Here is a 13,443-nt window from a genome sequence, read left to right as displayed (position 1 = left end):
AATGATTTTGAATGTCCTTGCATAACCAATAACCCTTTCAAGGTGTACATGTTTTGAGGAGATGGAGTAATCCTCTACCCGCTGTTCCTGAGAGAGCTGAGTCATGCCTTTCATCAAAGTAGGGGTGTTGATTTTCACATCGAATGGTGCAAACAAACCTTGCAGTAGGTATCCTTTATCAGCCATGATACTGTCGCCCTTTTCAAACATTGCTCTGGCTTCGGCCAGCAAATCAGATTGCTCAATAATGCTGCGGTCACTAACGGATCCACCATAGCAGTCACTTATGAAGGAGACAGCAACCGTGGGTGCATTACCAATTATTACTTCCATGGTATTTCCATTCTTTCAAGTGGAGAATGTAACAGACTGTGCAGTGTGCATGGATATCAGATGGCTTCTCAATTGGGATTTCTGTAGAGTCAATAATTATCTCGTTGATGGATATAGTTTTTTAAATCATCTGGCATGGGATCCAATATTACTTGTTTTCAAGGCGAAATTAGTAATTTTGATGATAAACAGTACATATGCTTGATCCAAGCAAGCATTAATGATGCGGGAAGCTGTTGATTCTGAAACAATACCAAGCAGTTGATTATCAAGAGCTTGATTAGTGTCAGAAAAAACTTGCTCTTCATTTGAACACAACGTACAGGTGTACTCCAATAGATGAACATCGTACATTGCCATGTCCTTTAAAAGCAGAAACTGTTTGATGTCATCAAATCCAGTAAAGTACCATGCACTGCTTTCTTATCATCCATGATATTTTCTAAGCTGAAAGCTGGCATTGAAGCACCTAGTTGGCACTGAATGCCCATATTTTCCGAGTCTGTTTGAAATTTCTGGTCACTATGTGTTCCGGAATGAATTATTTCAGTAGGTTCTGGTGTAAATGGGTTCGAATTGTTTGTCTTCCTGACAGTTTTTAGTGGCGTTCTTTTATCATGCTGAAAGACTGATGGGACTGCCTCCTGTCTTTCAAGTTTCATGTTCGGATCATATAATCACTTGGAAGAAAATGACCATAGCAAGCAATGTCTCTGCCCTCTGCCCAATGTCTCTGTCCAAAGCTGTTTCGTTTTGGAGTTTGATCTATTAATTGCTTCTCTCCATTTCATCAGCTTCCCTGGTGACGTAGGAATCAAATGACCACCAATCCGACTCGTGCAACCAGGTACACAGCAATATCGTGTCATTTTATAATGTAGATAGATGATAATACAGTCAATTAAAATGAAATATACATGTCACTCAGCTAATATTCAAACGTCACTCTCTGGAAATGAAATATCGGTACACGAAGTAACCTGACAATTCATAAATTGCACTGAACTCAATCATCAGTCGTAAATATGTTCAAACTCCGTACATACAAGACATTAATCCTGTTACCCGAATCCAACAGGCAGTGGCTGACCTGGTTTCTAGCGAATATAGCTGTAAGTTTTGTTTGTTTACTACGGACGATAGGGCGTGGTGTTGGCGCCCCAAGTGGTTTGTGAATGTCTCCCGTTGGCCAGCATTTGATCGATAACTCGTCTTGCGCCTCAAACTATTCGGACGACATGTTTTCAGTTTTATCCAAGGGTAGATCCTTATTTCATTTAACAGCTTTGGAATCCACTTTCATCAAACTAAACAACCCGGTCCTTTGTCGTCAGAAAGAATTTTTGTATAATCCTAAAATCTCACACTAGTTGTCGTTGCTTAGCTGTTCGTCCGTATTTCTGTACAATTTTTTTTTTCTGTGTTGCTGCATTGTCTCATTGTATTTGTATGTTATTCCTCACGGGCACTACTTCTTCAAGTTGCTTGTTGCTATATACGCCGCATTGTTGCTATGGTTGAATTTCCATTCATGTTATTTATAAATTTTCATTATTGCGTCACAATTCGCCATTTGGTTTTGAATCCATCTCTGTTCTGTATCCTTAACGTGCCGGTTGCTCTTGATAAGAGGCACGCGAAAAGTTTTTCGAGTCAATAAATATCAATTTACTGTTAAAAGCTGTGTTCAAGTTTTGTACCACCAATCAGTTATCCAAACAGAATTAAAAGTAAAACCATGCATGGCACAGATTGACGTAACAATCCAATACTATACATTTTTCGTGCCCTTCTTTTTGCTTCATATTGGAAATGTCGTTCAGAATTATAGTCCAGTTGCGTTACTATTGTCATGGAGATCTTATACCGTTGCTGCTATGTCTCGAATTAGAAACTCCATGCTACTACCATAACTATACAATCGAATGTCTGAGACATCACTATGAAGTTAAATAGGCACTGCATGCAGTCTAAATATAAGGTAGGTCTAAAATGAAGTTGTAAGTGTGAAAACAATTTGACAGCAGCAATTTTTTCTCAGAAAGCCACCGTATTCGAACTGCAGCTAAATATTTTCCAGTAACAAATCCTTGTGATTTCGAAGGGACACGTCATCGCTTCTTAAATTCGATGCATATGAATAATGAACAATGAATACTAAGCAAACAGTTCTGTTGTGGAAAATGAACCGATGATTTCCGACTCAGAGTAGTGGCGAGAACCGCAAGAAGCTTTGTTAGCAACCTCATGCCTTCCCGGATCTACGCGCTCAATACTTTCTGATGCCCGTATATTCCTTCAGATTTTTAACGTTATGAAGCTGTTAGTTAGTTACAAGACTAATAATAGGTTGGTAGATGTGACTGACAAATCGGAGATCAAAGCTGCCGTCGAGAATGTTTTCGAAAATGAAATTCTGAACCGTCCGATCACCATTCAGTATTATGTCAAAGATTTTGAAGAATATATCGATTTGGAATACGCCGATGTAGAAGATCGTGGGAAAATGAAACTCATTGTGCAAGACTGCATGGATACCGGTTAGTTATCTTAGATGACCTCGCATTTAATGTTAAACTCGCCAGACATAAGCATGGTATTGGGTCCTGCACTCTTAGTGAAAATATTGTGTGTTTCCCCCCATGTACCACGCCTGATATACGGGTGTGAATATACACCCATGGCACACGAAACCGCAGACTTATACCACGGTGTAAAGCGAGTGCAATATGTTAATCCAAATTATGTATATGCAAATAGGGACATGGGAAAATATACACGATATACACGTACTCACGTATATGATTTATGGCTTCGATATAATTCTAAGTTACGTTCTGCTTTCGTGTATCACCCTTTTCGCTAAGAGTGTATGGACATGGTACGGTACATATCGAAAGTCACGTTCGAAAACCTTACGTATAGAACTGTTGTTTACGATATTTGCTATGCCACTTTTGAATTGTGTCAATTACGTTTTTTTCTGCCATATTCAACCACGGTACGAAATATTTGTTCTGTACCGTACCGTGCCATGCCGTGCTTTTGTAGTTCATTTCGTTTTCACAATTCGTCAGACATGAATGTAGACAATTCTTCATGTTTTTACAACACTTTTTGCCTTTTCCACTGTATATGTTTGCTGATAACCGTTTCACAGAGGAAATGCGAATTGTCAATACTCTAAGCCAGTGCTCTTCAACATTTTTCGACGTGTTACACCCTTTTAACGTTTGCTCAAAACTCGTACACCCCTGTTCATTAGGGGTCTTCAAAAATGACTTTTTTCTCAAATCGTACTGGCTACTTGATAAAATTGTTAGGTTACCTAACTTAAGCCTACACACCAAATTTGGTTCAATTCCAACCAGTAGCCGCATTGCTACGGGAGAAGAAAGTTTCTATTTATCATATAAAAATAAATAACGAATAATTTGAAATTTTTCTGTTCACCCCATGAAAGTATTAGGTTGTCTATAAAAACGATGTTCTTCAAATTTGGTTCAATTCCAACCAGTAGAAGGGGAGTTATTGCCGTCAAAAAATTTGGATTTGAATAAAATAGTATTTGGTCACAGAGTCTATCGCAGCCAGTTAGGCCGCCCGCCACGCAAATTGGAATTTATTTCGTGTCAGCCCAAAAACAGCATGACATTACGAGCGATAATCAACCTAAATGTTACAGTATTGGGGAGAGAGTAGGTAAAGCTAGTGCTGCAGAAGCGGTAATTCAGATCAGCGATGATACCAGGCGCACCAGCCTACTGCGTATCAGGCCTGCCACACACCACACACAGTCGATGGTAGCCCATGGGCTGCAAGAGATGTCAGTAACCTCAAATCGTATGCCGCTATACACAGTCTATTGTCGCTAATTTGCATCACTAATAACAAAATACTAAATTGCAAATGTGTGGCGAAATATTGGACATAAAATCGGCATTTTAAAGCAAAAGGGTTTCGATTTCAACATGGAAGCTGTTTCGACCTTGGCTGGCTAAGTCACTTCATTTATGTGCATTGCGGTATTTATCAACGTCGGGTAGGAAGTACCGATTCAAGAAGTCTGAGCTATCGCGGCGGTTTCCTCAAAAATCACCAAAAGACAAATGACTAGCTGAACACATGGTTGTTAACTGCATACTTTCCAACACCAAACGGAACCATTGGTCTATTGCCGACGGCTAAATGAATAGGAGAAATATTTGCCTATGACATCACAATCAAGCGGTGTACAGTATTACACTTGAGATATCATCGTACCATATTACTCATTAACCTGTGCGTCAACCTGTACTGACCCATAAACCTGCCTTTGTGATATCTAGCCATCGGCTCATTGTAATTCGGATCTGATACACCCCTGTACACCCCATCCGAGTGGTACAACCTTTGCAAATTCTGGTACATCCTATAGGGCAGTGGTTCCCAACCTTTTTCGGTGGCAGGGCCAAATTTAGAATTTCAGAGTACGACCGGGGCCGCACGAATACCAAGGCAATGAAAGGAACCTAAAATAGTCACCAAAATAATTGGCATTGTTACCATCATTCGCTTGACGCCATTGGCCATTGTGTTGCCGTGCTCCCGTTGTTCAGAACAATCCACCTTTGCTGGCTATTTCGGAGTAGTTTTATTGCCCTGGCGAGATTTCAATTCGCATTTTTGGAATCAGTGTGACACTTGCTTTCGATAAGCACCGACATATCAAATTATTCGAATGCTTGGGTCGCGAGCCATAGGACTACCAATTATGCTGCTTTTTGCCGGCTAAGCAGTACGCATCTCGGCGTATTCAATTGTGAGTCACTTGTTGCACATCTATCCGTAAATTAGTTATCAATACCCAAGGCCAGGGTTGCAACCAAGTCACAAGGCTCCGAGTCACAAGTCAATCTCACTTTTATATTTTTGACTCGAGTCAAGTCGAGTCATTTTCAATTCTCACCGAGTCAAGTCCCAGTCCAAGTCAGCGAACAGAGGATCGAGTCCGAGTCATGGTATTATGACTCGAGTCCGAGTCCAAGTCATTGTGTTGACTGCTCAGTTTCCAGTTAAAGTCTTCCTAAACCCACTTTTTTAACTCTGTTTGGTGATATTGAATTATTCGCATTTATAATGTATCAATTTTCCTCACTTTTAGCAGTTTCTGGTCGCATTTTCAAGCGCCAGTACCAACAAACGAAATCCCAATAGTGTGTTGGCTTCGAAATTACAATGAAATGTCGGTCTTGGCCGTCTGAATCTCGAGTCAATGACTTGCTTCGAGTCATGCGCAATGACTCGAGTCCAAGTCGAGTCAATACACAGATTGACTCGAGTCTAGTCGAGTCATCTCCGTATTTTAGGAAAATGACTCGAGTCGAGTCGAGTCATCCTAAAATCGTGACTCGAGTCTGACTCGAATCGAGTCATTACAACCCTGCCCAAGGCCGTAACAGCACTTCGCCCCCCCCCAAAAAAAAACGTTTCTCTTGGGCCCCCCATTTGGTGATAAACAGAACTTCGAAGCCCCCAGATCCCTTCAGGCTAGATGGCTGTTTACCGCTATTTATAATCTAAATCGGGTGTCCGTTTTAGGCAGCTTCTCGAATAATCGCCCAAAGCGCGAAAAATTTCTGTAATTCATGATTGAATCGGTCAATATAATCAGGAATTGCATATATATTGGTATCAGTTTTTATCCTCTCTCTGCTCACGTAATCAGATTGACCGGTTGAGCCGAGTGAGTTGTGTTTGAAAAGGTAGGACCACTCAATAATAATCAAACATCTTCGGCCGTATACCCGTTGGCAGGAACGAAACAGCACTTCGTCAGGCCCCCCAAAGTACTTAGGTCTTGAGCTCCCATAGGGTGATTAACCGACACCCAGTGCCGTTGTTCGCTTCTGCCACGAAATCAGGATCCCCGTTTAGTGAGCCAGCGTGGAGCGCGAAAATTTTCGATAATTCAAAATAAAATAGCTCAATAAGATCGGGAATTGCATATATATTGCTATCAATTACTTGTCCTCTCTACTCACGTAATCAGATTAACCGGTAGAGCTGAGTGAGGTGTCCTGGAAACTGTAGGGCCCGTAAATAACAATTAAACATATTCGGACGGGCGGACCCGTTGATACGACTTCGTTACATTATGTTATTTGGTATTTCGTGACCTCCAGTCTGCTATATCAAGAAATATAGAATCGCCCAAACATACTAAACCAAAATATGCACACGATTTCAAATTGGTAGTTCTTCACTGGCATATAATTGTTCCCTGCGGGATGGTAGCCGATTTGTCTCGTGACGTTCAGATTGCCAAGACGGGAACATTCGGCGCCAGTCATTTAGGCGCCTATGGTCAATTATAGGCCTACCTATATGTATTTTGAATATACATAACGAAGTTTTCGGTCAGCGTAAGGGCAGTCCTTTTCGGCCAAGGTTTTCTCGCTGCCGATCGTTCTGGCTCACTTCTTGGAGTCGCATGTTACATGGCCTAAAACTTAACACGTCTTCGTGCGTCGTGGCGTGGTAATGGCCAACGCCGATATGCCCACTTCTATAAATCTTGCGTGTTTTTTCGTGGTCAAAGAGTACCCAGTAATTAAGGTATCTGGAAACTTCAAATCGCGCGCAGCGCGATAAATCTTTGAAAATATTGCATAAAATTTCATAAAATACTCTATAATTTATGCTAATTCACTAAATAATTTTGGGCCCCCTTCGAGTTCGCTACCCTGAATTAGGGGGCTTGGTGTGCGACAGCTACGGTCTTGTCAATACCTATATCTATACCTATATCTATAGGTACTGCCCGTTCAACTGGAAAGTTAGGGCACATTGCATTGGAACAGCAGTGACGTAATCTTAGCAGTCTACTCACAACTTTCCTGCAATACTAATTGAAATCTCCAGACTCCAAGCCAAGCAAGAGTATTTTATAAAAATATTTTTTGTTTTTCATAAATCGATTTCTCAATATTTTCTGGGGGGCCGCAACAAGGCTAGCTGGGGGCCGCATGCGGCCCTCAGGGTCGCGGTTGGGAATCACTGCTATAGGGTGTACGAAAACCCCAGTTGAAGAGCACTGCTCTAGGCTATCGAGTGGCGATTTCAATTCAATTCAATTTTTTGCTAAAAATTTCATCATTTCAATACATCACAAGACTGCGATACAATGAAAGATAGGAATGTGTCAAAACGGCACTCACCTGGCCTAGGCGATATAAAAAGGAGGCATGCACTGTACAACCTACAGGTGACAAAAAGGTGATGTCAGAAGCAGGGCTGTGGAGTCGGAGTCGGTGGAGTCGGAGTCGGGGTAATTTTCGCTTGATGGAGTCGGAGTCGGAGTCGGAGTCGTGAAAACTAGAATAGCTGGAGTCGGAGTCGGAGTCGTGGGGAAAATACTGACTGGAGTCGGAGTCGGAGTTTGTGAGAATGACCTTGACTTCGAATCCGACTCCGACTCCAACTTCTCTATCATGAAAACATTTGCTTTCAAAGAATTTTCAATAGAATTTTTATGTACCAACAATCACTGTTATTAATAACCATACAGATCAGGTGCGGCCAGCCCGTGGCACGCAGGCCCAATTTGGCACACGCGAAGGTTAGGTGTGACCTGCGAGGTAATTCTCGAAATTATTTATGACATCAGGTACAATTGCAAGAACAACCAAAATTTGATTAGCATGACCGCGAAATTTGATGATGACTAAAACAACACTTCTGACGCATTGACGTACCCAGGGACCAGCTACATTTATCCCAGATCTTCATATATGACCATAAAGTAAAATATTTCATAGCAGATTTATTTGACTTGAAATTTTCCTCGGCACTTCGCATGATTCATTGTCACTAGATTTCTTGCATTCAGTATTTGAGCCCTCTTCTGAAAATTATAAATACATATTATTCACAGAATTGAGTCTAACTATATTCGCAATTAGGAGATAATGTGTGGTCCAACAGGCGGCTTCGCTTGTGCTCTCGCAGCGAGATCGTCGAGGAAACATTTGTACAAAATGATAGAGGCATGTTTACTGATACCGTCGATTTTGCTATGTCTAAACGTCGAATAATCCTGTCCTTGCCAAATGAGCCCAGTGGTATACAGATGCGACCCCCAATGTATGTTAGCAACATATTTATTGATATAATTCAGTCATTATCTTGCAAAAAAATTTCGCGCTTGGCGCGACCAGGGCCTAATTGCGCACCGCACAGTTGCATGACATATTGTTATCAATTTTAGAGCGTATTAATATAAGTCTTGTTTGCAATGTTACCTAATTCGGTTCGCTCCTATCGGACGACTATAAAAGGGTTATCAATATTCCAGTTGCCCGCGCAATGGTTAGTAAATCTCATGTGTCCCATTGGCCGAAAAATTTGCCCACAGCTGATATAGATAGAATTAGACATTACTTGCAAATTACAATTCAGTTGCACAGGGGAAGGAAATCGCAATATGCGTTTCCGCGATGCAGTCAAAATTGATGCAATTTTTGGAATCATACCATGATACTGTGGCAGAGCAAATGCACCGGCTGGTTTTGTAAAATTGTAAAAATGATGTAAATATGACCAAACGATGCTTCCCACTTGACAAAATTAAAAATATTTGTAGTGTAAATTAGCTGTTTGGGTCGAACAAATGATTAAAGAAGACGTCAAGTCCCAATCCTCGAATACTTGATTAAGTACATGTAGACTAGACATAGGCTACGGTCTTTGATTACTTGACTAAATGCCATTTATGACCAATGTCTATTAGTAGTAAGAGTGTGTGTGCTTGTAATCAAGATAGTGTGAAATGACAAAATTAGTAAGTTCAATCTCCTTATTAGTTGCTGACGACTCATACACAAGAGCTACACTTGAATTTTGTATCTACATTTTTATTATACAGGATTGGATATCCGCCATATTTGAATGATTCATGCATTTCAGGATATTAGAGAGTCCATGTTATAAAAACTTGAAAAAGGAAGGATATTTAGCAAATCTTTCTTTCATGTTAATTGCATAGTGGATAATTCGAGCTGTGCCACAATTAAACAATTTAGTATACCACCGTTAATCATATGTTTGCATATTTTTAATGGTTGTATGATAGTCATTCAACCGACAATGTGGCATATAATTTTCGAATTAAATTGGTAATAATGCTGATAGTGCGAGATAGTGTAATGGTTATGCGTCCGGCTTCTCGAGCGGTAGGTCGTGGGTTCGATCCCCAGCCGGGTCATACCAAAGACTCGAAAAATGGTATCCGCAGCTATCCTGCTCGGCGCTCAGCAATCACGGATAGCATGGAGGAGAAAAAAACGGGGGCGCAGACTAGATGACCTCATGGGGCCGTATCGCAACTCCATCGCCAAAGCATCTCGATGGTGCAGGCGAGAAAGAATATCATATCGCTCTCTGGAGTCGGAGTCGGGAGTCGGGAGTCGGAGTCGGTACGTTTAAAGACCCAGGAGTCGGAGTCGGAGTCGGAGTCGGAGTCGGTACGTTTAAAGACTCAGGAGTCGGAGTCGGTATATTGAAAATGTGTGGAGTCGGAGTCGGAGCCGGAGTCGGTGGTAAAATTTACCGACTCCACAGCCCTGGTCAGAAGGCGTGATCGATATGCTAGGTCGTGGTCCGGTAAACTAGAGGGCTAACTAGTATTTATTCAGTAGAAATTGTTTGTATTAAGACTTGAATGTGGGCATGCTCGATAGCTGTTCCACAAATCAGGTCCGTTATATATGAATAAATTATATGTATATGCTGAAATAAATAACCTTGACTACACGCACAATGTCCAAGATCGAACATGTTTGAGTATATAGTGATATTTGATAATGAGATCTATCTGTTAAGGATGGTGCCATCCGATCGATGCCATTTTGATGTTCGGAGCTTATCAAATTTGGACGTCTGCGTTAGCTTGTCATTGCATCACTTACAGAAAATCAACGAAATGCAGCACGAATTTGACGCTATCTTTCGTCAAATTTCTTTTCTTTAGGATTGACATATTTTCAGATTCGCTTGGACATGTCAGGGAATAAAAGCTAAAATGTCCGGGATTATTAAAATTATATCGTACTCTACAGAGCTGGCCAAGGTAGTTATCGTTGCTATTCCTGTAGAAGTATCTTTCATTTCTACTCAAGTACAAAAACGATTTCCAACTAATATAAAAGTAAGTATTATAGGCCTAGTTTGGTCAAAAATACACGAATTCTATGAAGTAGAAGTAGTATAAAGTTGACCAATACTTGAGTAAGTAGTTTAATTAGGCAAAATCTAGTTCAAATATGAGTTGAAGCACTACGTTACTGATGTAGCTGGCTCTGTCACATTGAATTGGACTTGGAATTAATATCCCAATATATCTAACAACTTACAGCACGTGACCAACATAAATTGCATCAGATTTCTGTGCTGCGCAATATTTGTTGCGTGGAACTAGAGTTATAGGTAGCTATCACTGGTTTTTTCGTACTGAGATTCTTTCACAGTTCGTTTTACTATGGAATAGTCCAATGGTTCTTAAACGATGGGTATAATGTTGGGTCGCGGCGACACCAGAGCGATCCTTCAATATGTATAATATTGTATTGCATAATTATGTACATTGCCGCTCTTCATGATCAAACTAGAATTACGTAGCTAGGCTCCCGGTTGTCAACGCGTACCACAACCACACTTGTATATTCTTCAATATATTCGTTGACTAAAGCCAAGGCGCATGAACTTTCTTATATCCGTGGAAATACGGGAGTGATGCAGTGAACTGGAAGTTAACAAAACAGAATCAATAACTAGCCTACTGAGTCCTATCTAATAATGCAAAACTCAGGGTTGTAATGACTCGAGTCATGACTCGACTCGAGTCAGACTCGAGTCACGATTTTCGGATGACTCGACTCGACTCGAGTCATTTTCTCAAAATACGGAAATGACTCGACTCGACTCGAGTCAATCTGTGTATTGACTCGACTTGGACTCGAGTCATTGCGCATGACTCGAAGCAAGTCATTGACTCGAGATTCAGACGGCCAAGACCGACATTTCATTGTAATTTCGAAGTAAGCACACTATTGGGATTTCGTTTGTTGGTACTGGTGCTTGAAAATGCGACCAGAAACTGCTAAAAGTGAGGAAAATTGATATATTATAAATGCGAACCATTCAATATCACCAAACAGAGTTAAAAAAGTGGGTTTAGGAAGACTTTAACTGGAAAGTGAGCAGTCAACACAATGACTTGGACTCGGACTCGAGTCATAATACCATGACTCGGACTCGATCCTCAGTTCGCTGACTTGGACTCGGACTTGACTCGGTGGGAATTGAAAATGACTCGACTTGACTCGAGTCAAAAATATAAAAGTGAGATTGACTTGTGACTCGGAGCCTTGTGACTTGGTTACAACCCTGGCAAAACTTACCAATTTATTGATTTATTGATTACACAGGTCAACAAAATGAAAAAAAAAATTTTAGGCAGAACATCTGAGACCCGTTTTTGGTTTTTTTGAGGTTGCTGATTACGAATATCACATTAGTTTTGTCAGATTGGCTCTCTGTCAGAAAATATTTATACCCCTAAAAATGCCCAAAATTACTGTATTTACCCTTAAATATTTTACTTGATGGGAAGAAAATCGTAGTTTTTTCTAATTTTATACCGCGCATAAATGGCTAATTGACTATGAAGAACCCTCATGTCATTCTCAGTCATTCTATCAATATTAACATATGGCATGATGCGAAATATTTGTTTGTCAAAAAAGCAGTTTGCCAAGCCTAAAAATTGTACTTTTCCAAAACGGAAATTCATCTTCTCCGGTATCAATTGGTCATTCTACCAAGATTACAGAGGAGACTAAAACTATAAAATTTGTCCTTGAAAGGCTTAAATACAATACTTATATGTGTCTCATTTCTTTTGACTGGTAAATGAATAATTTTCCACTGAGTCAACGAAGTGGGTATACCTAGTAACCCTATCAAACGAGAAGCTTAAATCTGGTATCTGGTATATTCGAATACAGATGAAAGATTCCAATTTCACATTAGGAGGATTTCACAGCATGTAATTTATCCTAAGATGTAGTAAATAAAACTTTTTAGCTGATCACAAAGCACCCATACAGTTGGTCCGAAAATTCGTATCTGCATATCGAAAACTTGGAACAAACATGAGCATAAAAGTTCACTTCCTGTTCAGTCATCTTGATATATTTCCCGATCATCTTGTTGATTAGCAAGGGTAGAGGTTCTAACAAGACATCAGAACAACAATAGAAAGATACCAGGGCAGATGAGATGAACCATTGAACATATTATGTCAGATCGTTGCCGGAACCTTTCGAGAAACTGCACTAAATAGCTTACAGGCGAAAATCGTACAAAAAAACAATTTCGATTTAAAATATATCAATAATATTGTATTCCAACCGATTATTTCTAATTTACAATGGGTGGTTGACGTAAAACTGGTTGAATTAACGCCACGTTATATGAGTATCTAGGTAAATACTTATAGACATGACTGGAGTTTATTTATGTACATGATATCCGTGAAAGTCTGTAACTATGCTAAATCTAATACCCCAAAATATAGTACTGTTGCTGTATTTTGATTTAATATAGTCTTCTGTGTGTAAAAATAACAAGTAGATTGAATTTCTAGACTTTATAGTACCACTAAGCCGATTTTGTATCTAGTCATTACCGCGAAAATTGGAGATTTCGGTCAAAATAGCCCCATGGGTTATCTCCACAACAAGAGCCAATTTGAAAAAACTAAGGTCATATTCGGAATCAGTGCCCTTCAGAACCCCCAAAACCCCTCTTATACTTTGTCTGCCTAAAAATATGTGTTGACCAGTGTTATTAATGTGGGGCTCTAATTGCAAAGGGCCCTTATACATTAAAATCGAAAAATGAGGTCACCTTGACTCGCGCGCAGTTCGAAGAAAATTTCAAGATTAATTAAAATCTCTCAAGAAATAGTGAGTCAATTCGTAAATTCAAATTGCATGTCGACGGCCGCCAACACATACCAGTGGAATTACGTTTCCACGGTGGCACAAATTTCCTTCTACAGCCGCAGGT

The sequence above is a fragment of the Botryllus schlosseri genome, chromosome 10 (assembly GCF_051294905.1).
Source record: "Botryllus schlosseri isolate E-star chromosome 10, Bs_hap1, whole genome shotgun sequence".
Taxonomy (NCBI): Eukaryota; Metazoa; Chordata; class Ascidiacea; order Stolidobranchia; family Styelidae; genus Botryllus; species Botryllus schlosseri.
The sequence above is the reverse complement of the archived record's forward strand: the minus strand, read 5'-3'. Positions refer to the sequence as shown.